At 32.7% G+C, this 5,401-nt stretch overlaps 1 long non-coding RNA gene across 1 annotated transcript; it reads left to right on the plus strand.

The window, feature by feature from the left end:
• Positions 1-735: 735 nt before the first annotated feature.
• Positions 736-3,472, plus strand: LOC149563788 (uncharacterized). The gene is made up of 2 exons (XR_016363576.1): positions 736-1,325; positions 3,100-3,472. It is a non-coding gene; the product is annotated as an uncharacterized LOC149563788 (long non-coding RNA).
• The last annotated feature ends 1,929 nt before the right edge of the window (positions 3,473-5,401 follow it).

Genomic DNA, 5,401 nt, shown 5'->3' on the forward strand with positions numbered 1-5,401 from the left:
TCCTAGATTGATGACTCCCAATTTCATAAAATATATTTAAAAAGGTTTTGCCATTTACTAACTAATACAACTATGTTCTTGTGTAGATTAATCAATAGGGCCTCAAATTTGGATTGGAATGAAATTATTTGGTCTATTAGAATAAAAAGTCATACTTGAATCAATAGCGAAAAAGTAATATTTTTAGATGGTTATTAAATTGCTTAAAAATTTGGTTGTACAACATGTCTAAGAGGTCGCTAGGGTCCCTACAAGAACTTGCAACCTTTTGCAACCAATAAATCATTTAAGCACTTGTTCTTTTAATGTAAATTTTCATTTTCTTTGTGGTATACATTTTTGGGATAGTTGTTTAACATGCATTGAAAATGATCCAATTGGTTTCAAAATTTGGGTAGCAATGTTGATTTTTTTTTTTATAATCTTAACAAGTTTTGTCTTATTTTGACTAGCAATTTTTCGTTGGTATATCTGGAAGAAGAGAAATGAATAAAATTTCAAGGCAAAAGAATGCCCCTTAATGACTTCACTAGTGATATCAACTTTATAACATTGTGCCTATGTATCCACAATTATAAAATCTCATAATAGTGGTGTATGATACTACATGAAAAAGGTTTCCTAATTGTGTATAAAACAAATATCAAGTTTGTGCATTTATTCACATGTGGAAGAAACAATATGAATGGGGACAAGCTTCTACTCTTGAAACAATACATGAATAGAAACAATATCACTTAATTTGTATTTTTTAAAATATTATATTATTTATCTCTAATTGGATTTCAACAATTTACCAATATTAATATTCTGCTTAAAAGATATGTAAGGAAGTTCAACTTTTGAAGTCCAATTTTAGTATAAATAATCATTTAAATAGTTGAATCATTATAGATATTTTTATGGCTTCGCTATAAAATCAAACTGGAAGCGGCGGGAAACTTGAGGAAGAGACAAATGGAAGTGGAGGCAGAAACCCTCAAAAAAATGGGTGTTGAAGAGGAGACAGAAAACCAGGAGAGATTGAGTGTGGAAGAGGAGGCATTTTGGGAGGAATATTGGAAGAGGGATTGTGAGATAAAGACGAGATATTTAGAGGATATTGTAAAGAAGACGGAGGAGAATTTCTGGAAGCAACTAGAGGAGGATGACAAGAAGAGGGAGGAGGAATAGAGGAAGAAGAAGAAGAAAGAGGAGGCTAATAAGCGATTCCTCAAGCGTCTATTTGTGTCTGATAGAGAGAGAGAGAGCTACATCAAATGTTTCGACAATGGATTCTTGAAGGATGCTTGGAGCTCTCCAAGCAATTTCGTCACATAATCCAGGTAAAACCAATTATCCTTGCCCTTGAAATCATTGTAATCAAATTGCACGGTGTTCGATGTTCTTGACTAGTAATTGAATCATATGATTCAATTTCGCATCTCTTTGCCACTTGAATGTATTACTCCTCTGCTCTTTTTTCAATCTGCTCTGAAATTATTCAATTCGTTCTTCACTTGTAGAATTTTCATTCATTTCGTTCTTCACTTGTAGAATTTTCATTCAATTTGATTTTAAAGAAAATGGCGACAATTTGGAGCTTTTTTTGGGGTTTAGTGTACGGAAAGAGGCAAAATTCATAGGAAGTTTGTTTTTTTCTGATGACACGGGAGCTTTTCTCCAGCGCCCTTCTTATATCTCCTTCTAAAGCGCTACAATTTCAGTAATTAGACCTCAGGGTTTGTCTACCGTTTTGACGTTGTGTCTGATTTTCACACTTAGAATCTTTTGTTTCTGATTTTGTCACATCTCAACCTAAGATTCCCTTCTTGATTTCTGATTTGACAATCAAAATCGCTCGTAAATCTGAATTTTGCCCTATAAATCATACTTCAAGACTGAAATTTCCCTTGTCTGACGTATGGCGTTTGGGACTGATTTCTTCAAAATTCAATCATAACAGATTTAAAGTCAATTGAGATCACCCTATACTTTGCCCTAAATTCTCAAACCCATTGAACAAGAAGAAAATTGTAGTAAGAGATGGAGTTCTCATGCAAATAAGATGAGAGGAGTTGTATAATATAAATCCAATTGGTCTCTTTGATCATTCTCCTTTATCATTCTCAACTTGAAATCAGATTTTTCCAAATAAAAACCTGCTCTATACTTCTAACTCAAATGATTGTCTTAACCAAAATTTCATCTTCTTCATAATACTAGTAAAACTTGTTTAATCTGAATTATTTTCCAACCAATAAGAATAACAGTCACCGTTGATTTCATTTCCAACTGATGCCTTGGTCTTTTGTCTTTGGTCTCTTCAAAACATATGTTTTCTGATTGTAATAGTATCTAGACTCTAATTGGATACTTGCCTTTGTTTCTTATGTTCCATATTATGCAATTGCTAACTACCAAAACACCGAACTATATAAAACTGATGACAAGGTACATTCAATCATACTGTATGTGTGATGTCTTGCTCAAAAGCTAGTTTCTCATTAAATGTGACTTTATACTGGTTGCATACACGAGGGAGTAATATCCCCCAAATTGATTGAAGATAATGATTTATGGACTCTTCCCTTTGTTAATGATTTATAGACTCTTCTCTCTGTTCATTCAATGTTTATCCTTGCAGTGTACTCTATGCTTATGTCATCAATACCTCCTGTGCATAGCCTTGTGAACCTCTTGTTGAATACTCCAACTGAGACGACTATCTCTCTTTCATTTTTTGTTGGGTGCTAATATGGGTTGTGTTTCAGTTTTACTCATATCTTCCCCTCCTTTTGTTGCTGAATAGTCGATATGTAATGTTGTCCAAATTGATGCTCATTTTTTAATCATTTTTGTGTCATGTGTTTTCTCAATCGATAGCCATATGTATTGTGGGCCGTTTGTTGTCTTCTTGTCATTGATTGGGGTTTTATTTATAATTACACTTCAATTTTATTTGCTTTGTCATAACGGACTGATGAAAAATAAAATTAATCGGATTGACAACTTGGTTTTCAAATAAGCAACATAAGTTATTGTGATTGGTTCATTCACTTTGCTAGATTTTTGGGCTCTATGTGAGTGGTGATACAATATCTTAATATTGAAATGCAGGAAGTGTTGAATTATGATGATGCGGTGAAAAGCAAAAAATTAGGAGGATCAAAAAGTGCAGCAGCGTTGCTTATCAATTAGAATCCTAGCAATGCTATATCTCGGTCAAACAATTGTCAATACCTTGCAGCTGAGACAAAAGGTTGTCCATGCCCTGCAGTCGGGTCAAAAGAAAGTAATGTAATTTGAAGCTGGCATTAAATACTTATTTCTGCCCTTGGGATTATTAGTTCCCACCTTCTAATTGTGGGGATTAATGTTTGGACTCGCTTCTGCATATTTGTTGTTGCATGGGCAAACGATCCCACTTATACGATAGTCTGAGCAAACTTTTCTATTATTATGGAAATTCTGGGTTCGATTCTTGTTTTTCTATTGGCATAAAAGAGGAGATGAACTGTTTCTCAAATGTGGGTGTGTCTTGTTCAAGCTACACTAGTTTGTTTATGCTGCCAATTTACAAAGATAGGATACATTTTAACATTTTATGGTGTACTGCTATCTTTTGTATATTATATTCTATTCTATTAAGTGGCTTGATCAGACGGGTGATAACATTAAAACAATATTAGATAACCTTATTATTATTTTCTTTTTCTTTTCTTTTTTAAAGATTTTCCATCTCAAGAGTCTATTGTAGTTATGAAAGTATGTACGTTAGATTGAATTTCTTTCAAATTTTTGAACTTAATCAACAGACCCCAGATCTGTCATCAATATTTTATTTTAAAATAATCTCAATCATAAAACTAAAAAATGAATTATTTCAATATGGAAGTTTTTGTAGATAATATAATTTCCCTTCTTTGAGAATTAAAGAAGTTGTTTGACACAGACGTCATGAAAAATGACTGGTGCAGAGTAAGTAGAGGATAAGTCATTATTCCAAAATTTCTTAAAACTTAAGTCCGATTTTTTTAAGTTCATCTGATGAATTTCTTATACAATTTGATGTGAGATTAAGGATTTACTGTTTGGCTCATGCTCACTATGAATTTGGTCTCTGTAAATTATCAACGTGTGTAAAGTTGAATCTTGTAGGTGATTGTGTGCGATATGAATCTGTCTCAGTAATTATTGAATTTGGTGCTCAATTGTATAGTTTAATAGAGATCCTTGGAAACATATTCATTAATTGAAAATATGAAACAGATTGTTTAGCCCTATATTTTTTTGTTAGGTAGTTGAATCTTCTTTGCTATTTTTTTGGGTTGCATTTGATTGTGTTTTATTCATTGCAACTTTTTTTTTTTGGTGAAACATTATATTTATATTAATAATAGCTGGTTCAAAAGAGCTCCCAAAGAAAAGAACCATTAAAGAAAATCATCAGTCATTGCTTGATATGAAAAAGGAATGCAGAAGAAGTAATACTACATCAAGAGAGAGTATTTATCAACATGACTAATGAATCTTGTCCTAGAGATTCTCAAATCGAGAATATAGTAATTACAAAGAGCCCAAAACTCATATGAATACAATTCATTGATTGGTGCCAAAGACAAAACCTAGAGCTCAGCGAAACATGTCACAAAGATTACCATCCCTAAGCTACATCCAAAACTTCAATTAAGACCATGATAATAGAAAGCCATCTGATGCAAGTGTAATCCAAGACCCTAACTTGCATGTAATATCTCAAAAGAACAAGTGAGATCCATAAAAGAAAAACATGCAAAATCATAGAGAAGTCATGGTTTACTATCAAATTATCTGCCTTATTCTAAATGTATTTTTTTGTCATAATATTAACCAAGTTGAGGAGATCAAGGAGGTTAAGTGGGGAAAGTAAAGAGTTAATATAAACCTTGTTAGAACCAAAATTAGTCAGACAATCAGCTAAAAGATTGGCTTGTCTATAAGTATGCATGATATAACATTCAGAGATTGAATCAAGAAGAGACCATACTTCATGTAATATATATAGTATGGGCCAATTACATAGATGACATTTAATACACACATTAATAATAATTAATGAATCCCCTTCAACATGTAGCTTAGCTATAGAAAGTGATTTTGCAAATTCCAAACCAAAAAGCAAGGCTAAGGTCTTAGCTTTGTTATTTGTACATTGAGGTAGAGAAGATGATTTTGCTACAATTGCATGATCTTTAAAATCTCTAATGACTATGTCATAGCCAAAGTTGCCTGGATTTCTCTAGAGGCACCATCAAAATTGAATTTGAAATAACCCTCACTTGGAGGAATCCACTTGGTTTGTGCTTGGATAAGAGGAATCTTGGATGGACACAATGGAGTAGGAAGATGAGGGAAAAGTAAACCCTTCCACCAGTAAATA

This window comes from Cupressus sempervirens, chromosome 4 (assembly GCF_028749045.1).
Source record: "Cupressus sempervirens isolate cs-2001-9-10 chromosome 4, ASM2874904v1, whole genome shotgun sequence".
Lineage (NCBI taxonomy): Eukaryota > Viridiplantae > Streptophyta > Pinopsida > Cupressales > Cupressaceae > Cupressus > Cupressus sempervirens.